This window comes from Schistocerca cancellata, chromosome 4 (assembly GCF_023864275.1).
Source record: "Schistocerca cancellata isolate TAMUIC-IGC-003103 chromosome 4, iqSchCanc2.1, whole genome shotgun sequence".
Lineage (NCBI taxonomy): Eukaryota > Metazoa > Arthropoda > Insecta > Orthoptera > Acrididae > Schistocerca > Schistocerca cancellata.
The window spans coordinates 565,939,384-565,964,777 of record NC_064629.1 but is presented as its reverse complement, the minus strand read 5'-3'; the positions used below and the strand labels follow the sequence as shown (position 1 = coordinate 565,964,777).

The window sequence follows — 25,394 nt, the reverse complement described above, 5'->3', positions numbered from 1 at the left end:
TCTTCCATAAATGAACTGGTATCATACCGTGAAGGAATTTCCCTAAAAATCCAATTTATTACCAATATTTGTTGAGTCGGGTAAAAGACGTCTTGTTTCCCATGAGGCAGTCTTATCTGAAAAAAATAAAATAAAATATTCACCACTACTGGCAAATTTCGACTATATGGTCTGGGATGTATAATATATGTCGACTATACATCTGGACATCTTTGACATTTAAAAAAAATTTACCACTGCGTTTACGACCTGTTATTATCATTATCAGAACATATGATTCTATGTACACGTAAGTATCAAGATTTAGCTACTATATTTTGTACTCTGTTTCCTTTTGTATACACTTGACTAAAACCATCTTCTTCGTCGCTTTTCATTTACATATTTCTCATTGTTTATTTCCTCATATATTTCAGTTGTTATGTTTACTGGGACAATTGGTATTGACCATGTAGTCGAAATTTGGCAATAGTGATGAATAAAATGTTTTATTCTAATAAGAGAGTCTGAACTGCAGTAGGAGGTTTTTAACCAATGTTTCAGGTATGCTGCCCCAACTACGCGGAAAATTTTGTATGACCAGTATCTATCTCCTTATAGGGCGCGGAAAGCTGCTATTGTAAACTTCTACATCTACGTCTGCATACATATTTCGCAAGCTTTCATATGGTGTACCGGTGTACCATGACTATTCGTTTCCTTCTATATTCAAATCGCAAATGTAGCGACGGAAAAACGACTCTCTAAATGCTTCTATACGAGCGCTAATTTCTCTTGTCTTCACGGTCCTTGTACGAAATATACATTGGTGACAGCACAGGCGTCTCTTGTTTTCGCGACCCTTACGTGAAATGTACGTTGGTGACAGTAGAATCGCCGGCCGGAGTGACAGAGCGGTTCTAGGCGCTGCAGTCTGGAACGGCGCGACCGCTACGGTCGCAGGTTCGAGTCCTGCCTCGAGCATGGATGTGTGTGATGCGCTTAGTTTAGTTAGGTTTAAGTAGTTCTAAGTTCTAGGGGACTGACGACCTCAGAAGTTAAGTACCATAGTGCTCAGAGCCATTTTTTGACAGTAGAATTGTTTTGCAGTCAGCTGCAAATGCCTGTTCTCCAAATTTTCTCAGAAGCGTTTCGCGAAGAGACCATCGTCTTCCCTCCAACGGTTCTCATTTTAGTTCACAAAGCATCTCCATAAACTCGCGTTTTGATCTAATCTACCGTTAACAGCCCTAGTAACACGATTCTGAATTGCTTCGATGTCTTACTTTAAACTGATCGGGTGGGGATCCCAAACACTTGAGCAGTACTGAAGAATGGGTCTCACTAGTGTTTTATACACTATCTCGTTTACATATAAACTACAATTTCCTAAAATTCTTCCAATGTACCGCAGTCGACCATTCACCTTCCCTATTACCATCGTAACATACTCTTTCCATTCCAGATGGCTTTGCAACTTTACGTTTAGCTGTTTAATATACGTGATTTTGTCAAACAGAACAGCATGGGATTGTTTTTCCTACTCATCTGCATTAACTCACAATTTTCTTTACTTCAACAGATAATAAATAACAGGAAAGCTAACGAGACGAAACAATAAAAGAATCCAGCTTATTTCTCTAGCATCGTATACATCAAAGTGGTAGCAGACGGGAATACAAGGCTAGCCGTTAAATTTTGAGTACTTACACAATTTTTGTCGGATTGTTAAAACAGTGGCTCATGCTTTCCATCTTTCTCGTATAAATACGGAGTACATCTGTTCAGAAGGAACTGTCAGACCAAACCAGTTATTTCCAGCGTTTGGCTGACGATCACTGAAGCCTCTGAAATACGACGTACGATACTTTTTAATGCTTCCACAGGTTTTCAGTTCAACAAATTCTTCGCATGGCGTTAGAGAAAGTAGTCCACTGGTGCCAAACCTGGTTTTCTTGGTGGCCTCCGAATGATTCGTCCTTTGCGGATCCACCTCTTAGCCCATGTTTGACTCATATGGGCTGTAATGGTGTTTTAAGTGATTTGGAACCTGGTCACGCTAGAACCACATTCTTTTCAGCGACCCACATACACAGAGTATCCCAAAGAACACCGACAACATTTAGGGAAAGGTCTCTTACACCAAAACAAGAAAAAAAGTCTAGTACAAATGGGCTCTAAAATGCATACCTTATGAGGCATGAGCGCTTGTTCATCTTCACTAGCGTAAAATACGCCTCCTCTACTGAACAAGTGCTCATAGCTCTTAAGGTATGCATTTTAGAGACCATTTGTACTACTTTTTTTCTTGTACTACTTTTTTACTTGTTTTGGTGTAAGAGATCTCTCCCTAAATGTTGTCGGTTTTTTTGGGACGCCCTGTATATGTGGGTCGCTGAAAAGAACTCATGTTTACTAGACTTCTTCTCTTGTTTCTGTGTGAGGAACCTATTCCTAAGGCTCGTCGGTGTTTTCTTGGGACACCGTGTATATGATTATCTCTCAAGTGCCGGCCGCTGTGCCGGCTGTGTGGCCGTGCGGTTCTAGGCGCTTCAGTCTGGAACCGCGTGACCGCTATGGTCGCAGGTTCGAATCCTGCCTCGGGCATGGATGTGTGTGATGTCCTTAGGTTAGTTAGGTTTAAGTAGTTCTAAGTTCTAGGGGACTGATGACCACAGATGTTAAGTCCCATACTGCTCAGAGCCATTTGAACCGGCCGCTGTGGCCGAGCGGTTCTTGGCGCTTCAGTCCGGAACCGCGCTGCTGCTACGGTCGCAGGTTCGAATCCTGCATTGGGCATGGATGTGTGTGATGTCCTTAGGTTAGTTAGCTATAAGTAGTTCTAAGTCTAGGGGACTGATGACCTCAGTTGTTAAGTCCCATAGTCCTTAGAGCCATTTGAACTATTTTATCTCTCAAGTGCTGTTAATTTCCATGAACTATGACCGGTAGAGAAAAAGCGATGAGCGTCGAATCCCCGTTTTCTTATCTGAAATTCTTCCTTCCGACACAATCGGCTACACCTCTAAGATACTAAAAGAAGTCTTTCAGCACCCTGAAACGGTTCTTTAGCATACGCACGTAGACTCACCCTGTCATTTCATGAACAGTTCAAGACTGAAACGATGTTTTCGGCAAATGAAAGTACCTAGAGGGACATGGGATTTTGTTTTATCTATAACACAGGGTGTTTCACAAACATCACAAACTCTATGACTGGCGTTGCATGGGAACTACTAGCGGGAAGATAGACTTCGACCGCCGCATACACCCCAGCCCGTTCTTCGGACTTTGGCATGTGTCGCATCGGTTTTATCTGAACTAGAAGAATTGGGAACGGCCTTTGGAAAGAAGTCAGAGACAATCGTTACATCATTAAGCGCTTTCGACGGTTGTGACCACAGCACCGGCTCACAGAGCTCTGTACAGACTGAAACTGATTTCTTACAAAGTAACGGTAGTGGACTTACTGGACAATTTAGATTCAATTGCTGGAATTCATTTCTGCCGCGTGCTAATGTAGTCTGTATGTGCTGGAGAGGTTGAATCTGAAATGCTCTTTCTTCTGATGAAGCGTGAGTGCTCTTAACGGTAACACGTAAAGCTGCTGAATAATTTAGTTTTAATTGTACTGGCGGTTTCGGTCAGAGATCATTTTCCAGTCCAGTTTTTGTTTCATAAAAAAATGTCAAACTATAACATTTGTAAATAATGTTTTGTTATGCAAAGGTAGATGCATAACAACATATTATTTACAAATGTTATAATTTGACAATTGTTTTATGAGATATATGTGACACATGTTACAAACAAAAACTACTGGAAAACCATCTCCGACCGAAACGATCGTAAAATTAAAAATAAATTATTCAGCAGCTTCACGTGTTTCAATATGTCATTTCTACGAATGATCAAAGCAGTGGAACACAAACAACGAAAAATTTTATCAGTGTTCGTGAACTTGCAGAAAAAATTGCCATTTGAATTCTGAAAATCATCATTAGTTACATCAATAACGCCTGCATGATATGCAAACGTATGAGTGGTGTGGAATTAGTGCAACGCTAATTATTGGACCAACTTTTTTTTTTTTTTACTACTCGTGGTTTTTGATGGCTGTGTGAACAATATACAGCAACCCTTTTTTTTCAGAGTACTAACAACCCAAGAAAAGGCCTACGATTATTTCATGCAGTGTAATGTAAGAGAACAAACCGTCAATGCGCTTGTGTCAGCCTTACGTCGTGTTTTTCATGATAGCAAATGTCTTTCCCCGTACTGGCTCCAGCGCAACTCAGGACACATCCTGTATTATCCATAAAGCAAAATTCCGTGCACCTCTTCGTACTTTCATTTGGTTAAAGCCTAGTTTCAGTATCTTGAACTATTGATAATATGACAGGGGTGAGTCTCACGCAATGCACCCTGTATATATAGAACAAGTGTTTCGAGATGTGGAAATACATCCTTTCCTGACTTAGAGGGATCGTGGATTACATCAGAAGAAAATAATTTAGATAAGAAAGTTGGCATCAAACGCGCATCGTTATTTCTCTAGCGGTCATGGTTCACGGAAATCAACAGCACTTCAAAGATAAATAGATATATGTTGTGAATTTAGTAACTGAATGCCAATATTAATTCAGCCCAAAAGCCCACGGTTGAAAGATAAGTATACATATGATGTGAGCGTTGTAACGTAATGCTACTATTAATTCAGCCCAAAAGTCCATAGGAGTAGAAAACTGTTTCCCTGCCATGTGTTGTAACCTCCTTTGCACGTCTTGTGCTTCTTTACTGGATGCAGGAGCGAGGAACAGATGCGGTTCGTGTACAGAGAATTCCGATATTAATTTACTCTACATCTAATATCAAACAGCAGAAGTAATACATAGCTTTGTTTGCTGTAGTTGCAGCGTCAGTTGATAACAGTAGATTTGAATGTTGACTTATATACAGATACAAAGTTTTACAATTCAGTCAGTTTTCAGTACAATGACTGTTCTGTAGATGACGAACCCTGACCGCTATGAAAGTCTATAAATGTTACGAAATGGCAAACACACAGAATGGGAGTCTGTGCGTAGTTGTTTGAACGTAAGCAGATCCGCCGCTGGAGATCCGGAGAGAGAGGATGCTTGTGTATCACTGGCAGCGGCTTAAGCGTTCGTGGCAGCGCCTTTCTGCCACGGTGGCGGCTGTAGGTAATGCGGCTGCGTGACTGGCGGTGCGCTTGTTTTGAAGTGTGGCCCACGGGATGACGGCCGATTACCGCACTATGGTCCCTTAATGGTGGCTGAGTGTACGTCTGATAACACTTGTTCGATAGAGCAGCACTATAAAACAAATGTGGCAACACAGTAAGAAATAACGAATAACATTTATTAAGAGTGTGTTACAAAATGGTACATAACTTCGGTAGCCTACAGATTGATGTGTGGCACTTGATTTCCAAAATCTAATACAATGAAATGTAAATAACTTTGTTTTATCCTGGCAGTCTATAACATTGTCGCTATAACTGTATGTAATGTTGCAGACATTATGTTAGTGGTCCAAGTTCTCCGTAAATAGCGACTGCTAATTCGGTAGGTTGTCTTCAGCGTACTGTACTGAGTGTGCTGGAACACTGAACTCTATTGTCCAATTTCTGGTTAGGAAGTATCTTAGTGTCTGTGGCGTGTTATGGTTCAGCGCCTGTCGGTGGAAGGATTTCAGGTCCGCCAGCACAAACCAGAAGCAGTGTAGTTCACAGTTGACAGCACTCTCTACGGTAACAGGTCCCTGCTAGTGACGGATCTATACAGCGAGTTGGAGGAAGTGGTGCAGAAGCGGGAAGAGGTCCGCGTTTGTGAACGCCGTCTGGAGGCTGCTACCTGGAACTGGGAGCCGCCAGGCGAGTGATTGTGCCATTGTGGTGGCAGTCTCTCGCAGTATTTCTTGTGGACCTCTTGCTTGGTACACAAAAATACACATATTGTTCTCTGACTAGCACGTGGTTCCAGCATGATAAGCTTCCAGGTCATGTAACACCCTTGGAGCCTATATCGATGAAACTCTTGATCAGAGATATGTATTGAGGTAAGATATTGAGACAATTATTTTTTAACATACCAGTTATCTAGTTTAACGGCATTCGAAAGCTCTTGGAAAGGCAAATACAGTGATTTAACGTTTGCTAAGGTAGGCGTTGAAATTACTTTCGCGAGTATCTGAGAAATGTGCGAAATTTGAGAAGCACCACTATCACAGTGGGTGTGAATACAGCCATGTTGGCTCACATACAAACTCCGTCGCTATATACACTACTGGCCATTAAAATTGCTACACCACGAAGATGACGTGCTACAGACGCGAAATTTAACCGACAGGAAGAAGATGCTGTGATATGCGAATGATAAGCTTTTCAGAGCAGTCACACAAGGTTGGCGCCGGTGGCGACACCTAAAACGTGCTGACATGAGGAAAGTTTCCAACCGATTTCTCATACACAAACAGCAGTTGACCGGCATTACCTGGTGAAACGTTGTTGTGATGCCTCGTGTAAGCAGGAGAAATGTGTACCATCACGTTTCCGACTTTGATAAAGGTCGGATTGTAGCCTGTCGCGATTGCGGTTTATCGTATCGTGACATTGCTGCTCGCGTTGGTCGAGATACAATGACTGTTAGCAGAATATGGAATCGCTGGGTTCAGGAGTGTAATACGGAACGCCGTGCTGGATCCCAACAGCCACGTATCACCAGCAGTCGAGATGAGGCATCTTATCCCCATGGCTGTAACGGATCGTGCAGCCACGTCTCGATCCCTGAGTCAACAGATAGGGGCGTTTGCAAGACAACAACCATCTGCACGAATAGTTCGATGACGTTTACAGCAGCATGGACTATCAGCTCGGAGACCGTGGCTGCCGTTACCCTTGACGCTGCATCACAGACAGGAGCGCCTGCGATGGTGTACTCAACGACGAACCTGGGTGCACGAATGGCAAAAAGTCATTTTTTCGGATGAATCCAGGTTCTGTTTACAGCATCATGATGGTCGCATCCGTGTTTGGCGACATCGCGGTGAACGCACATTCGAAGCGCGTATTCGTCATCGCCATACTGGCGTATCACCCGGCGTGATGGTATGGGGTGCCATTGGTTACACGTCTCGGTCAGCTCTTCTTCGCATTGACGGCACTTTGAACAGTGGACGTTACATTTCAGATGTGTTACGGCCCATGGCTCTACCCTTCATTCGATCCCTGCGAAACCCTACATTTCAGCAGGATAATGCACGACCGCATGTTGAAGGTCCTGTACGGGCCTTTCTGGATACAGAAAATGTTCGACTGCTGTCCTGGCCAGCACATTCTCCAGATCTCTCACCAAATGAAAACGTCTGGTCAATGGTGGCCGAGCAACTGGTTCGTCACAATATCACGTAGCAAGCCTAGACGACAGTTCTACGATTTTAACTTCTGGAGGGGGACGAGAAGCTTCTACAACACGCCAGGTTCAGTGACACGCTTTAAGAACAAATACACTGAGGTGAAAAAAGTCATGGGATATCGATATGCAGATATACAGATGGCGGTGGTATCACGTGACAGGGTGTAAAAGGGCAGTGTATTGGCGGAGCTATCATTCGTAATCAGGTGATTCATATGAAAAGGTTTCCGACGTGATTGTGGCGGCACGACGGGAGTTAACAGACACTGAACGCGGACTGGTGGTTGGAGCTAGAAGCATGGAGCATTCCATTTCGGAAATCGTTCGTGAATTAAATATTCCGAGATCCACAGTGTCAAAAGTTTGCCGAGAATACACATTTCAAGCATTACTTCTCACCATGGACAAAGCAGTGGCCTACAGTCTTCTCTTAACGCCCGAGACCAGCGACGTTTGCATAGAGTTGTCGGTGCTAACAGACAAGCAGCATTGCGTGAAATAACCGCAGAAATCGATGCCTCACGGACGACGAACGTATCTGTTAGGACAGTGCGATGAGATCTGGCGTTAATGGGTACGGCAGGAGACGACCGACACAAGTGCCTTTGCTAACAGCACGACATCGTCTGCAGCACCTCTCCTGGGCTCGTGACCATAACGGTTGGACCCTACACGACAGAAAAATCGTGGCCTGGTCAGATGAGTCCCGTTTCAGTTGGTAAGAGCTGATAGTGGGGTTCGATTGTGGCGCAGGCCCCACGAAGCCGTGGTCCCAAATTGTCAACAAGGCACTGCGAAAGCAGGTGGTGGCTCAATAATGGTGTGGGCCGTACTTACATGGAATAGACTGGGTCCTCTGGCCCAAATGAATGGAACATTGACTGGAAATTCATGGACTTCATGTTTCCAAACATGTCACCGGGCCACAGTTGTTCGCGATTGGTTTGGAGAACATTGTGGACAATTCAAACTGATGATATGGTCACCCACATAGCCCAAAATGAATCCATCGAACTTTTATCGGACAAAAACTAGAGGTGAGTTCGTGCACAAAAACCGGCAGCGGCAACACTTTCTTAATTGTGGACTGCTATAGAGGCAACATGGCTCAATATTTCTGCAGGGGACTTCCAACGACTATGGGATCAATGCCAGATTGAGTTGCTGCATAACTCTACGCAAAAGGAAGTCTGACACGATATTAGGAAGTATCCTATGACTTCTGTCTGACATAAGTAAGCTTCCAGCAGCGGCGCTGTACGGAACCTCTTGAGTGCGTGTCCTCGTCGATATCTCTCATCCGGTAGCGACTGTCTTTAGCTTATGGTTCCGTCTTAAGGTACCAATTTTAATATGGCACCTCACTCTCCGGATGACACTAAATAAAATGGCTGGTTAAAATGGCACTGAGCACTATGCGACTTAACTTCTGAGGTCATCAGTCGCCTAGAACTTAGAACTAATTAAACCTAACTAACCTAAGGACATCACACACATCCATGCCCGAGGCAGGATTCGAACCTGCGACCGTAGCGATCGCTCGGTTCCAGACTGTAACGCCTAGAACTGCACGGCTACTCCGGCCGGCCCACTAAATAAAGCATGTGTGCTTCCTACTTGTTTGTACTGCTGACCTGAAAGAAATAGGTCTCGTATCGACCTACCTGCTGTCACATGACAGCTCTTTCTTCTTCAACGATTCTTGCGTGCAGATATGTACAGCAGTGACGAAATAGATACATTCTTGAATACGGAGAATGTCAAAGTCGAACGACGATGTAGGGATAAGTATCCAAATCGATGGTGCTCGTCGAACCAGGAAATTACGCTTGCTATCTGCTCACTTTAGAGAGCAAACAGCTTCAGCATCAAGCAGAAGACGACGAAGAAAACTGCAATTGACAAAGCTCACGTAGAAGCTGTTCTGGCTATGTCGCTCATCAGCCCACACTGTGGCAAGAGACGTATTTGGGATCAGCCAAAAGCGTGTCATATGCACCTAGCATAGACATCAGTTTTTCCCCTTTTACTTGCTAACACATCAGGCAGTTGAACGTCGTGGTTTCGAAGTCAAATAGAAGTTTGCCTGTTTACTCTGCAACGCTTGATAAATGACACTAGGTGTTTGAAACGCGTGCTCTTTTCCGGTGAAGTAACGTGTGCTAATCACGATAATCTGAGTTCATGTAACAAGCACTAAGCCAGCAGAGTATCCCCGCTGGCTCCGTCAGTTACGGCAGCAGCGGAGGGCGCTGTTGACCTCCCCGCTTAGCGTCCTGAATCACGAATTAGCAGCAACGGCCGGGGAGGCCCAAAGACGCCGGACGATATCTACCGACGAATCACTACACCATGTGCCACTACGTTATCCACTTGCATCGTGTCGCTGGTCGTCTTATATATCGAACGGCGACTGCAAATGTGCATAGCAGCCGATGGGAAACAATTTCAATGTTTGGTTGTGTAAAATATTACCAGTATTCTTAGTGCTTCAAATTAGGATAAAAACTAGAGCTTTCGATGATAAACTCTTCCATCTTCGTGATCGGGAACAAGTGAACGTCGTCATGCTGCCAACGGTCGTGTCTACGATGCTACTAGCACGTGTAACTTCAACAGCTCGGCAAATTTCCTGCAGACGCCCGTTTCCACGCAAAACTAAGATTATAGCGGATGTGTCAGTTAAAATTACTGTTGCACTTTCTGATCTTTGTGTCTTATTTCGGAACAAGTGCCACATTCTAGAAAAATAAGTAAGGTTCTGGTCAGACAATGTGTAACATTTCTTATCCGACCGTCTAAGAATACAAAAGAGATGATCCTCTTGCATAGGTTCGAAGCTCCTGTTGCCGTTTCTCCGTGTTTGTAATGTAAATTTTCTTTTTTTTTCAACTCTGCCTTTTGCAAAACACAGTGTTTTATTTATTTTTATTATTTGCACAAACATGTTTCTTGAACGATGTGTCGTCTTCAATATGTCTCGCTGTTTTAATTTTAGTCTGCTTTTAAACACTTTACGGCTTGAGCCGGCCGGGGTGGCCGAGCGGTTCTAGGCGCTACAGTCTGGAACCACGCGACCACTACGGTCGCAGGTTCGAATCCTCCCTCGGGCATGGATGTGTGTGATGTCCTTAGGTTAGTTAGGTTTAAGTAGTTCTAAGTTCTAGGGAACTGATGACCTCAGCAGTTAAGTCCCATACTGCTCAGAGCCATTTGAACCATTTTTGAACTTTACGGCTTGAAAATATCGTACTCCGTATGCTTGGTGAGTTTCTTGTTGTTCGTAACTGAGCACTATGTTATCACACGTTTCTTAATTATCTCTCAATTGATCTCACAAATTTTCACAGACAAAACAAAATATCGATAAATGGATGCCACCATAATCAACGAGAGATGTTATTTTACTGAGTAATGTAAGACACTTGCTCGCGTTCGAGAGGCACAGGATTTAAATCTCCGTCCGACTGTCCTGATGTACATTTTTAGTATTTAAAGAGCATGCCGGCATGTTTCCTTTGAAAAAGTCACGGCAGATTTTCTGCCCGATCATACGAGGGCTTGCTGAGAAATAATGCCTTCGAATTTTTACGTGAAAACTCGTAAATCTTTTTAAGTGATACAAATTTCAGTAACATTCTACATCTTTATTCTTCATGTCTACATATTTATTTCTGAACATAGTCATCCTGACGATGAACACATTTCTCCCAACGACAGACTTGTTTGTTGGTATCGTCACTGTAGAGTGTTTGACTTTGTTGACGAAGACGCTTGCACCGTTTCATCACTATCAAAGTGAAGTTCTTGAAGGTGTTCCTTAAGTTTTCAAACAGATGAAAATAGGATGGCGCCAAGTCGGGACTGTATGGAGGGCGTTCGACGACAGTGAAGCCATATCGTCGGATTGTTGCAGATGTCGCAGCGCTCGTGTGTGGTCTGGCACTGTCATGCTGAAGGAGAGGCTGCTCCAAGTATGGACGAACTATTCGAATTCGTGCTTTCAGTTTTCAGAGGGTCTCTCACTCACCGACTGCCACGTTACACGCTACAATTCGGAGCCCTCTCGCGGCAGAAGGTTGCAACTTGTGTCAGCGAAGCGTGAAAGTCGACCGAGTATTACGCATAACGTGTAATACCTCAACCGATATTGAGACCAGATTAAAAAATTCCGAGGCATTACTTTTCAGCAGCCGGCCGGCGTGGCCGTGCGGTTCTAGGCGCTTCAGTCTGGAACCGCGTGACCGCTATGGTCGCAGGTTCGAATCCTGCCTCGGGCATAGATGTGTGTGATGTCCTTAGGTTAGTTAGGTTTAAGTAGTTCTAAGTTCTAGGGGACTGATGACCTCAGAAGTTAAGTCCCATAGTGCTCAGAACCAACCATTACTTTTCAGCACTCCCTGGTACGCCTATTGGAGATTGTGCTCCGCGTCTAATGATATTGTCGCCGACGGGACGTTGGGCCCTAATCTTCCTTTTCTTCATTTCAAAGGAAGGTTGCCGCTAGTGTGCACTTCGCAATAGCAGTGACATGCTACCATTACGTTCAGCATGGCTGATCTATCTGGCAAACATCTCTGAATGTAGTTTTCCTCGAACAGTATATAAAGAATAAGATACTGCAAATTTTACGGTAATTTCGATAACTTCTGTCATCAGTCATACCAAATACAATCATGGAGGAGCTCCAGGTAGCAATAAATGCCTACTTCCTCTGTAATTATACAGTATGCTTCTAAGCCACGACATGCCATTTGTTATTGGCTGCTTTAATTGGTCTTTTTGATTTTATAGGAGTCAGTAATGCATGAAGAAAATCTGCGTTTCGCAGTGAGACATAATTAGTCCATATTCGTCTTCTTATCTGTTTGCCCTAGCCTAACTGATCGAGTCGTTGATAAGATAGGAGTGGACTACTGAACGATTCATTTTACTTGACGCATACGGGAAAAGCTGATGATCATAAAATGATTGAAGTTGCATAGAAGGAGTGATATGAGTAGGAGAAATAATGGAAAGACTAAATCATGTACCCAGTTCTGTTTCTAAACTCGAAACGGGAGAAATTAAATGAAGGGCTAGATATGATATAACGTGGTTCTTGCGTCAAGATGCGCGTGGCTCCAGACGTGCTGTGTTCTTGTAGTGGTAACTTGAATACTGTTTCATTTGTTAATAGCCCCTGTCACTTAACCAGAGAAACCCATAATTATATATTTTAAAATGCGAAACAAATAACTGAGGACTTTCCATAGGATATATTTTGACCTAACAAAATTATTGTCAGGTAATAGGAGCAATTGAAATGCACTGCAGTAAACCTGAGTCCATACCACCTCTAAGTGCGATAATATAGATGCCTGTGACGCAACTTCGAAGTTATTGTGACTGGAAATGTTGTTGCTTGGTTCTTTCTGTTTGAACAGTTTGACGTCATGTCTCAGTAGTGTCTGTCACTGGCATAATGATGCGACGAGCATTCCAGTACTAGGGCGATTAGCTCCAAACTGACCACAATTTTATGGGAAAATATTCCATATATATTACATGCACATGACATGCATTAACAATTACATGTATGTGATTTCTCTGCAGTTCACGATTAAGTATTTGATAGGCTTCGTGGAACCACTTTCAGGCTATTTCTTGATCGTTCTACTCTCGAATGATACGTGGGAAATTAACCCATCGTATTTCCATGTGAGCACAGAATTCTCTTATTCTATTACGATAGTCAGTCTCTCTATGATTATTCTCCCTGTGGTTCTTCCTCTAGTATTCTCCTGATAGTCATTTCCCCCTACGTTAATTTAATTTGTTCCTAATTGTAATCCCTAGGTATGGTTCATTCTACAACCTTTAATTTTCTTTCCTTTGTAATGTAACCGAAATTTAACGAATTTTTTTACTACTCATGCGGAGAACTTTATTTTTTTATGGTTCAGGATAAGCTGACACTTTTGGCACCATGCATATATCTTGTCTACAACTACATCTACATCTACACGACTGCTCTGCAATTCAGACTTGAGTGCCTGGCAGAGGATTCCTCGAGCCACTTTCACACTCTTTCTCCGCCGTTCTATTCTTGAACAGTGCGCGGGAAAAATGAACACCTAAATCTTTCCGTGCGAGCTCTGATATCTCTTATTATATTACGTTGATCATTTCTCATATACCCGTCTCAAAAGAATACTTTCACAATCGGAGGAGAAAGTTGATGATTGAAGTTTCGTGAAAAGATCTTGCAGCAACGAAAAATGTCTGTTTTCTAAATGATTGCCTTCCCAAATCGCGTGTAATATCGGTGACACTTTATCCCTATTTCGCGATAGTTCAAAATGAGCTGACCTTCTTTGAACTTCTTCGATGTCCTCCGTCAATCCTATCCGGTAAGAATCCCATTCCGCACAGCAATACTCTAGCAGAGAACGGATAAGTGTAGTGTAGGCTGTCTCTTTAGAGGATTTCTTGCATCTTCTAAGTGTTCTGCCAATAAGATGCCTACTCTGGTTCGCCTTACTCACAATATTTTCTATATGATCGTTCAAATTCCAATTGTTCCTGATTGATATCCCTAGACGTTTAGTTGAATCGACAGATTTTGTATTTGTGTGATTTACCGTGTAACCAGATTCATTTAAGTGCTCATGTGGATGACTTCACACTTTTCATTACTGAGAGTCAAGTGACACTTTTCGCTCCATACGTCAAATCATTTAGTAATTGGTTTTGATCATCTGATGAGTTAAAGAGACGGTAAAAGACAGCATCATCTGCAGAAAATGTAAGCCGGCTACTCAGATTTTTACTAAATCATTTATATAGATTAGGAACATCTTAAGTCCTATAACATTTCCTTAGGGAACGCCAGATATCACTTCCGTTTCACTCGATGACTTTCCGTCAACTACTACGAACTGTGACCTTTCTGACCGAAAAATCACAAATCCAGTCGCACAACAACGACGATACTCCATAAGCACTCAGTTCGATTAGAAGCCACTTGTGAGAAATTATATCAAAGCCTTCTGGAAATCTGGAAATATGGAATTAATTTGAGATCCCCTGCTGATAGCACTCATTACTTCAGGACAAAACAAAGTTAGTTGTGTTGCCTGCGAGCGATATTTTCTGAATCCGAGCTGCCTATGTGTCACTAGATCGTTTTATTCGAGGTAGTGAATAATCTTCGAACACACTGTATGTTATATGCGATTGCAGGCTTTCTCTGCGTATTTCAGCTATGAAATCTTCACGGGTTATCAGCCGAGTGGCGTCGTCTTCTAGTCGCAACGTTTCAATGGATTGCGTGTCCATCATCTTCAGGCGAAGATGATGGATGTTCCCAAATTCTGCTCCAAATCGACGTGAGCGATGTGGGTCTGCGGGTTGGTCCTATTTCCTTTGTTGCGTATTGGTGTGACCTGTGCAACTTCCAGTCTTCAGATAGGTATCTTTCATAGGGGGAGCGGTTTTATACGATTACTAAGTATGAAGTTATTATATCAGCATACTCTGAAAGGAACATAATTTGTATACAATCTGGAACGGAAGAATAGCTTTTTTTAAGCAATTTGAGTTGGTTCGCTACACCGAGGATATCTATTTCTAAGTTACTCACGTGGGCTGTTGTCCTTGATTCTAATTCTTGAATATTTACTTCGTCTTCCTTGGTGAACGAATTTCGGAAAACCGTATTTAGTAACTCCCACGCCCCCTTTTGTGGCACTGTCATCAGTAACTTCATCATTTCTATAGCTTTGAAGGTACTGATTGTATTTGGTCGCTGGTGCCCTTCACATCAGATCAGAATGTCTACGTATCTTCTACCAGATTTCGACACAGAATTCCGTTGTGGAAATTATTAAAAGCATCTCGCGTTGAAGTCCGCACTAAATTTAGAGCTTCTAAAAAACTTCACCAGACATGGTGATTATTGTGTTCTTTTAAATTTGGCAAGCTTTTTTTGCTGCTTTTGAACTGTATTGTGACCTGTTTAGTGAACCATTTATTTGGTACAGATCTCTCAATTGCTGTCGATACTACACTGACGGAAAAAAATCACAACACCAAGAAGGAGCTGTGTGACATAAACGAAAGTTGATAGGAGTGTTTCTACATGTGAGAGATGATATCCATTGAAATTTCAGCCGGCCGGTGTGGCCAAGCGGTTCTAGGCACGTCAGTTTGGAACCGCGAGACCGCTACGGTCGCAGGTTCGAATCCTGCCTCGGGCATGGATGTGTGTGATGTCCTTAGGTTAGTTAGGTTTAAGTAGTTCTAAGTTCTAGGGGACTGATGACCTCAGATGTTAAGTCCCATAGTGCTCAGAGCCATTTGAACCATTTTGAACCATTGAAATTTCGCATAAGAGTGGCGCTAGTAGCGCCACTATGAGGATGCGAATCAGGTTTGCTCTAAATACACGATGTAGGGGTCGAGTTCGTTTGCTATCTTTGAGACTGGACGTAGTGAGTTGATGTTAGTCGCCATTATCTACGCCTCACTAAGTTTGAACGAAGTCTTGTAATGGGGCTACGAGAAGCTCGGTGTTCCTTCTGTGATACTGGAAAAAGACGTGGGAGGAATGTAGTCACTGTGTATGACTCCTGGCATCGGTGCTCACGAGAATGTACGGTCACAAGAAGATCGGTCTCCCGACGTCCACGCGGCACTACCGAGAGAGAAGACCATAGTGTTAGGCGTATGACTTGGGTTCATCTTACTGCCTCTGCAGCAGTAATTTGGGCAGCTGTTGGCACCATACTGGCTTTTTTTTAAAAGCGGAATTATGATTACAAGGGCCTGCCATCTTATTACTTTATACAGACCGTAGTACTCCACACAGACCACTTAGCCAGTACCTATGGCCACCACCGTGCAGCGGAATTATGCGTCGCAGTTGAGGCCACGGGCACTGTTGCCCATGTAGTACCACGTTGAGGTGGGGCTGCGTGGAGATCTTTTGCCTGCACTTTGGTGTTATTCTCTATTTATTTACAGCAATTACACTTATTTTTTAAAGAAAAATACAGGAATTTGGAAGTAGGAAATTATGTATTTATGGTGTATTTTATGAAGTGAATAAAAGAAGACAGGAAGGAGTCAATGTAGATATCTCTTCACCAACACCACCTGGGGAAGGGGACTTGGTATTGAACTTCATGTCCAGCGTACAAATGTGGTGCTTTCTATTTTAGTATTATCCATATGAACACCCCATGGGGGAAAACGCTATTTGTTCAGTCCATGCGGATCTAATCTGTGTCGGTGTTGTTTGTTAGAGTGCTCTATGAATTGACGTTTGTTAAGTTACATAACAACTGCTACCACTAGGTTAGTAAACAAATTCTGCATGACTCTGGAACAATATCCTGCCTCGCTGTCATCTAATTAAGTTATACACTCCTGGAAATTGAAATAAGAACACCGTGAATTCATTGTCCCAGGAAGGGGAAACTTTATTGACACATTCCTGGGGTCAGGTACATCACATGATCACACTGACAGAACCACAGGCACATAGACACAGGCAACAGAGCATGCACAATGTCGGCACTAGTACAGTGTATATCCACCTTTCGCAGCAATGCAGGCTGCTATTCTCCCATGGAGACGATCGTAGAGATGCTGGATGTAGTCCTGTGGAACGGCTTGCCATGCCATTTCCACCTGGCGCCTCAGTTGGACCAGCGTTCGTGCTGGACGTGCAGACCGCGTGAGACGACGCTTCATCCAGTCCCAAACATGCTCAATGGGGGACAGATCCGGAGATCTTGCTGGCCAGGGTAGTTGACTTACACCTTCTAGAGCACGTTGGGTGGCACGGGATACATGCGGACGTGCATTGTCCTGTTGGAACAGCAAGTTCCCTTGCCGGTCTAGGAATGGTAGAACGATGGGTTCGATGACGGTTTGGATGTACCGTGCACTATTCAGTGTCCCCTCGACGATCACCAGTGGTGTACGGCCAGTGTAGGAGATCGCTCCCCACACCATGATGCCGGGTGTTGGCCCTGTGTGCCTCGGTCGTATGCAGTCCTGATTGTGGCGCTCACCTGCACGGCGCCAAACACGCATACGACCATCATTGGCACCAAGGCAGAAGCGACTCTCATCGCTGAAGACGACACGTCTCCATTCGTCCCTCCATTCACGCCTGTCGCGACACCACTGGAGGCGGGCTGCACGATGTTGGGGCGTGAGCGGAAGACGGCCTAACGGTGTGCGGGACCGTAGCCCAGCTTCATGGAGACGGTTGCGAATGGTCCTCGCCGATACCCCAAGAGCAACAGTGTCCCTAATTTGCTGGGAAGTGGCGGTGCAGTCCCCTACGGCACTGCGTAGGATCCTACGGTCTTGGCGTGCATCCGTGCGTCGCTGCGGTCCGGTCCCAGGTCGACGGGCACGTGCACCTTCCGCCGACCACTGGCGACAACATCGATGTACTGTGGAGACCTCACGCCCCACGTATTGAGCAATTCGGCGGTACGTCCACCCGGCCTCCCGCATGCCCACTATACGCCCTCGCTCAAAGTCCGTCAACTGCACATACGGTTCACGTCCACGCTGTCGCGGCATGCTACCAGTGTTAAAGACTGCGATGGAGCTCCGTATGCCACGGCAAACTGGCTGACACTGACGGCGGCGGTGCACAAATGCTGCGCAGCTAGCGCCATTCGACGGCCAACACCGCGGTTCCTGGTGTGTCCGCTGTGCCGTGCATGTGATCATTGCTTGTACAGCCCTCTCGCAGTGTCCGGAGCAAGTATGGTGGGTCTGACACACCGGTGTCAATGTGTTCTTTTTTCCATTTCCAGGAGTGTATGTTGCTCCTACATAGCTGCAGGAGATATAACAAGCCACCAGTAACCTATTATTAATCTTGTAAATACATTTTTGTAGAACAGAACTAGACTTTTTGGAGTATTGGACCCATTAATTTTGTATAACTGTGTAATATGCAGGATCTGTTTCTGTTTTGTATTAACACTGTATCAACACATCTATAAAAATGAAGTCAGGGCCGAGTGCACCCTTGAAAAGTCACAATAAGGTTGACTGGTGAGTGTATCATGCTCAAATATCTGGAGGTCAGTTCCCTCACGCAGCATCATTCCTCCCCACGCCATAATACCTGGACCACCAAAGCAATCAATTCTGGGGGAGGCTCATATGGCGAGTGATGGGACTATCTAATGCTCCAAGAATGATTATCGAACATGATCGTTTTGGTGGTCCACGCGATATGGTGTGGGGAGGGATAATGCAGCACGAGCATAGGGACATGGTACACTCACCGGTGTACGTTACTGAGACACTATACTTCAGGTTGTCAGGGCGGGGGGATGGAGAGCCTTACCACACTAACTCCTTACTAGTCTTGTGGCCAGCATGGTAAACGTTGCACAGCAAGCATTGCTATCCGTGGTGACCACACACCCTATTAAGAACCATGTCCCGCCTTTTGTAACGTCCAGGGACCATCATAAATCGCGGTGACTTCAGTGTAATTATTGTCTTTGAATAAAAGTGTCATTTCTGTTCGTCTGACTGCGCATTTCGTTCAGTTAACTGTACTAGTTGTAGAAGTTCTTCGTATGCCAAGTTTCACTGAACTACGTTACTTGACAGGCACACATCATGTGAAAGTTACCTTTGTGCATTAAGTCTTTCACACCAGAGTATTTGCTCTTGTCAATCGTTTTCCGGTGAATAGTTGTGTTTCAGTTTAATGTAAATATATTTTAAAATTATAGTTTTTTTATTAAGTGCAGATCCTAGACCGACTTCTAAAGCTATTTAGCCCTTTTCCCAGCTAACAATTTTTTTCTAGTTAAGAATGACATCGTCAGTATAAAAGTTATGTAACGTAGGTGGTAAGGGTTACTTTCGTCTTAATACTCTGGTTTAGAATTATTAGTTTTTTTTGTACGTTTGTCTCTATCTCTATGTTTGTTCATGGTTGAGGCTTTTTAGTAAATGGGCTGGCACTACTTTTTCTTCCATAATTTCTCACAATTCGTCTAACCAATCCGACAAAAACTTTGTCATAGTCTATAAAAACTATAAACAAAGTTTTGTCAACATAGTGTATGTCATTGTTCGGTATCCTCATTATGTCACACAAAGCAACAATCATTACAGATAAAACAAAAGTACTTTGAAGGGAAGAAATAATCAATATAAAAAGCTATTGGGTCAAACAGCAGCGACGTACCAAACAGAAGGCAGAAACAGTAGCAGCTGGCGGTGATCCAAACAGCTGTCAAGCGGTAATGCACACTGCAGAGCGTCGCAGAGGACACCACTGACTGGCTGGGTGTGGAAAACTGGAATACAAGAGACAGAGTTTTACAGTTAATTAGGAATCAGAAAATATTGTTTTCTCCAATAATAAACATCTTATTATACAGTTGAATATCACAGTGAGATAGCAAAATTGCCATTTTTTTGACTAATAATTTCCAACATTGAGTGAATTGTGTGCTGGACACCGCGAGAGATGCCTCCCGAAGACTGAGACGTTGAAAATTTCATAAGTAATGGGGCGCTCCTTGGGAAACGATATTGATGCGTGCTCATCGATTTTGGACCGCGGTAGACTCCGACGCGCAAAGATATTTACGTGTGGCTGCAGGCCAGAGGGGGCGGTCCGCGGCGCTGAGGAGTGAGTTTGGAGTGAGATCTGATGTCTGACAGACAGAGGCGGCTGCAGAGTCAACGGAGCGCACGGATCGGTGTTGGGTAGAAGCCCGTAGCGGCAGTACTGCGCGCGAGAGACGGGTGGCCGCTGTCAGCGGAAGCGTATGCGGCAGAGCGCGAAGTCTATTGATACTTGGTTGTGGCCGTGGAAACGGGTTTGGTGCGATCTGGCTTTGCGTATGCCTTGCCTGTGGAACTACAGCCAGTATTCCCGAACTGTATAAACGTGTTCCTTGACTTTCACCCAGCACGCCGTAACTTTGCTCTATGTTTGAGACTGTCTGCTTTGTGCCTTGGGCTGTGTGGTGGCGGCGCGGAGGGCTGGGTGATGGGGTGGCACGGGGGGGGGGGGGGGTGGCGCGAAGACGAGTGTGTGTTGTGTGCTCTGTTTTCCTACGCATAAGTAAGTGTTGAAATTCTGAAAGGCACTGATCTGACTGAGAGTTTATGTTGATCGCAGATGTGTACACAGTTTCTTGTTAACGTGGCCTTGTGGCAGGCGTGCGACTTCAATTATGCTGTATCCAATTGTATCTTTATGTCTGTTATAGTGTTCTGTGTGATTTGACCATTTCATGAAATTACCTTGTGCAGTCTGCGGAAGAATTGGCAATTGGAAAAGATGTCGTAAAACGGCACCTTTCTCTGAGTGTAAGCTGATTGAAAGTTTCGCGTGCCTTGTATGAGTACCGCTCGGTGACTATGAAAAGCTCACATATCTATTCTTTGAAGCTGTTCTGTATTCTTAAGTCTGTTCCTCTTTGTTCAGTGAGAATTAAGATACTTGTGGTTAACTGTATCGTTATGGTTTTTCCCTTAATTATGCACTGCCATGTTGTTACAGAAAAGTGATGTTTAAAATTTTCCTGGCCTCCCTTCACTCACTGCGACCGTTCTTGTTGCTTCAAGAATACTCCAGTCTCAATACCCTTAAATGGTTTGGTGTTGGCCATCGCCCAGTCAGAGCCGTTTCAACTCGTAAGCTTGGATTGCTTAGCTGTTGGTCAAAAATGTCCGCTTTGTTAATACTATGTTATATTTATTATAAAGATTAGATTTGACTGTTTTTGCAGGTCAGTTACGGCCCATCTTCTTTCTGAAAATTTGCATATTCACATATTCAAATTGCTAATTGCTCACGAGCGCTATTTCAGTAAAATTACTCCTGGTATTGTGCTAGTGGCGTAACTGTTGATTGATAACGCCCGCTTGTTTAATGCCGTGCTATTTTGCTTCTAAATATTTAATCCAGCTGTTTTCTATTACTGGTTAATTACTGCCGTACTTGCCTATACGTGCTTAATCATATGCTCACACTGCCAATCGTTTTTGGGCCTTCTCTCAGTAAAACCATGCCTCGTATTGTATAAGTATTTTAGCTGCTGGACAGTAATGGTTAGTGTTTAAAGCTGTATTATACTGCTTTTAAATATGTCATCTAATTGTTTCTTTACTGGTCAGTTACGACCGTTCTTGGTTAAAGAATATTTAGTTATTCATATACTCATACTACCAGTTACCCACGGGAGTTCTCTCAGTAAAATTGCGTCTTGTTCTGTGAAAGTAGATTAGCTGTTGGTTAATGATGGTCACTTGCTTAATGTCGTGTTATTTGCTTTAAATATTCAAATTTTTCTCGTCTACTGGTTAGCCATGGTGGTCAGTAACACCCGCTTGTTTTATGCTATGATATTTTTCTTTTAATTTAAAATTTGACTGTCTTACTGGTCAATCACGGCCATTTGGGATAAAGAATTCTAAAAAAAATAATTTGCAACGTTAGGCAGAGATTGAACTGAGGTGCCTCTCTGGAATAAATGGACTTAAACTCATTTAAGAAAAGAGTAATTGTCCAGAATCCACTTATGTCAATAAATTTAGTACATGCACAGATTTAAATGAAACCTGTTTTCCTAACCTAAGAGCTCTAATTGTATTGTTATCTGGAATTAATAATTCATATGCTTTGTTTTGTTAGAAAGAGCTTTTATAAATTATGTATGTCTTTTCCTGTATTGCTCAAGTAGTGATGTCTGTACTGTTTGCTTTGGTGCTAAAATAAATTTTGGTAAGAGCTCAGCGGCTTTCCACTCGGGAACCAGTGTGTCCAAGCAAACCAGTCCCAAGGTTAAGTACCACCCAGTCTCCATCCCCCCTCCCTGTATCGCACATCCTGGATGCGTTGCAATTGGTAGCAGTGAGTGGGTATGATCGACGGACCTCTTGGTAATGGCCACTTAATTCTAGCCAATTGCATCAGACAGAAACATCAATATCTGAGCCCTTATCACTGTATGATTATACTACTGGTGATAAGTCACCGGAGACAGTAACAAACCTGAAATATCTGGAGTAACCGTCCAGAGCCACCAGAAGTGGAACGACCAAATAAAACTGACTGTAGTCGCCAGACTGAGATCCATTGAAGCAGTCCTGAGGAAATGTATCCGTGAACGAAAGAGATAGCTTACAAATCCCTATTTCGATCGTACCCGAAGCATCGCGCATCAGTCTGAGACCATTAACAGGCACAGTTGATAGAGGAGATGGAGTAGATTCAAAGAAGAGCAGCACGTTTCGTCATACGTTCATTTAAAAAGCACGAGAACGTCAAGGATATGCTCGTCCAACACCAGTGGCAGACGTTGCAAAATAGGTGTTGTGCAGTTATGCAAAACGGAAAGATTTACGTTAAAATTACAAGAGCGTAAGTCCCAAGAAGATCTGGGAAAGAATGACTTACAATCACATACTTCTTACGAAATCGCCATACCTGTAAAATTCGCAAAGTTTGAACTTATATTAAGGATTATCGTCAGCCTTTTCTTCCCGATCGATAGGAACAGCAAAGGTGGAAGATTCCAATGGTACCAGAAGAACACTTACGTCACACACCGTAAGGTGGATTTTGGAGTATAGAGATCTATGTAGATGCCGAAAGTTGTTGCAGTGAGTAAGCAAAAAGCATTGTTATCCTGTCTGTGTATAGTGAAATTCGCTATAGTTATTTTTCTGTGGATGTCAATGTATAAGGAACAGTCAAATGCAAATGATATTCTAAGGTCTTCACTGACATTAGCCGCATTCAGACATTGAAATTAATCAACGGCAGCAGGTGAAAAGTTGCGCAAGACCCGGACTCTGACTCGAACTCCGCTTAATGCGAGCGGTCGCCTTAACTGCCTCAGCCATCCTAGCACGCTTCGCATGCACCCCAAATCCCCACGATGTTGCACACTACAAGCGTAACGTCACCTACCCATCAACCCCTTACTCGCCATTTCGGATTCCTCCGAGAGATCAGGCTTCGTGTGCATCCGCACTGAAAGCGTGGACCTCTGCCCGTCGCACCTTATAGGTGGACTTAAAATCCTTTAAAGAAAGAGTAATTGTCCAGTCACCTACAAAGCATTGATTGTACCCAGGCCTACACATTTTCATCCGAAGCAAACCGACGGCCACGAATGTCTTCTTTCAGGGCTCCAATAATATGTAAATCTCGTGGGAAGAGATCGGAACTGTATTTGAGTATGCGTAAGGACTTCCCATCGAAACTTCTGCAGTGATAAACGGCGTTCCTGTGAAAGCCGCCAGTGCACATGCGTCTCCGTGCCAATTTTTGCTATAAAGCCGACACTATGAACTAACAGTCTCCAGTGGCGGACATTCACCTGAAGATGGCTGAACAGTTGCCAGCCGAATTGCTGAGGCAAGAATTCAACATGATCCGGCTCCAATCCCGAAACCTCATAGAATATTCTGCAGCGGAGTTGGCTACATTTGGTCCCGTCCATACAATCCAGATTATTAGAACCCTGAAGCAAGGCATTCGTGGCCATCGATTTGCGTCGGACCAAGGGGTGCACGCCTGGGTACAATCATGGTTTGTGAGGCAATTGCAAACATTTTTCCATGAAGGCATTGACGGTCTTCTCTCTCAGTGGCATAAATGTATAAACAATTGTGACGATTACTTTTGAAATAACAAACAGCTCAATTACATTTTTCCATTTGTGTCGTTTTCATTTGACTGCCGCTTATAAAAGTCGGTACAGATATGTAATGAGATGACGAAAGTCGTGGGACGGCGATATGCACATAGACAGATGGCTGCAGTATGGCGTACGCGATGTATAAAAGGGCAGTGCATTGACAGAACTGTTATTTATACTCAGATTATTCATGTAAAAATGTGTCAGACGTTATTATGGTAGCACGACGGGAATTAACAGACATCGAACGCGGAATTGTAGTTTGAGCTAGAGGCGTGGAACATTCTATTTCGGAAATAGTTAGGGTTGGTTGGTTGGTTTGGGGAAGACCAGACAGCGTGGTCATTGGTCTCATCGGATTAGGGAAGGATGGGGAAGGAAGTCGGCCGTGCCCTTTCAGAGGAACCATCCCGGCATTTGCCTGGAGTGATTTAGGGAAATCGCGGAAAACCTAAATCAGGATGGCCGGACGCGGGATTGAACCGTCGTCCTCCCGAATGCGAGTTCAGAGTGGGACGTACAACGAACGTATCCGTTAGGAGAGTGCACGAAATTTGGCGTTAATGACCTATGGCAGCAGATGGCCGACGCGAGTGCCTTTGCTAATAACAGAGCATCGCCTGCAGCGCCTCTCCTAGGGCCCTATTCTGTATCGTTCATACCGATCGATGCGGTAGGTTGGTATGGTAGTGACTTCATTTTCGGCACTTTATCCGAAGTTGATATTCTGTAAGCTTCTGGAACCTGTTACCTCGGTGGCCGAACGGTTCTAGGCGCTTCAGTCCGGAACCACGCGACTGCTACCGTCGCAGGTTCGAATCCTGCCTCGGGCATGAATGTGTGTGATGTCCTTAGGTTAGTTAAGTTTAAGTAGTTCTAAGTTATAGGGGATTGATGGCCTCAGATGTTCAGAGCCATTTGAACCTGTCATCGATCGTCCTCCCACCGATTTGACAACAACTGTGCCAAAAGGTGGTTGGGTTTCGGTATGGCCGCTCGTTCAGTTAGGTGTGATTTGTTTACAGCTAGAATATGTTATTTTAGAATTACTGAGTGGTTTTAGTTTCGGATTTAGTGATTATGATTTACTGAAGAATCACCAGAACGGATCTAAGTGAAAAGTGAGTTCATAATAGACTGTTTTCTTTGTTAGAAGTAGGGTTGTTATTGTTGTTACTGTGAATGATTATGGCATGAAAGAAAATTTTCGGTCAATATTCTCACAAAATACCAATTATTTTACGGAATTAAGAGTTTATGTGGAATGGCAACTTCTATG

The 25,394-nt window shown here is 43.7% G+C and overlaps 1 protein-coding gene across 1 annotated transcript in view; it reads right to left on the bottom strand.

Moving 5' to 3' along the window:
* Positions 1–25,394, bottom strand: part of LOC126183286 (beta-1,3-galactosyltransferase 5-like) — a 325,368-nt gene that overhangs the window by 266,604 nt on the left and 33,370 nt on the right. The window contains exon 2 of the mRNA XM_049925118.1: positions 19,639–19,750. The gene's annotated coding sequence lies outside the window, so the exon portion shown is untranslated. The remainder of the gene's footprint in view (positions 1–19,638; positions 19,751–25,394) is intronic.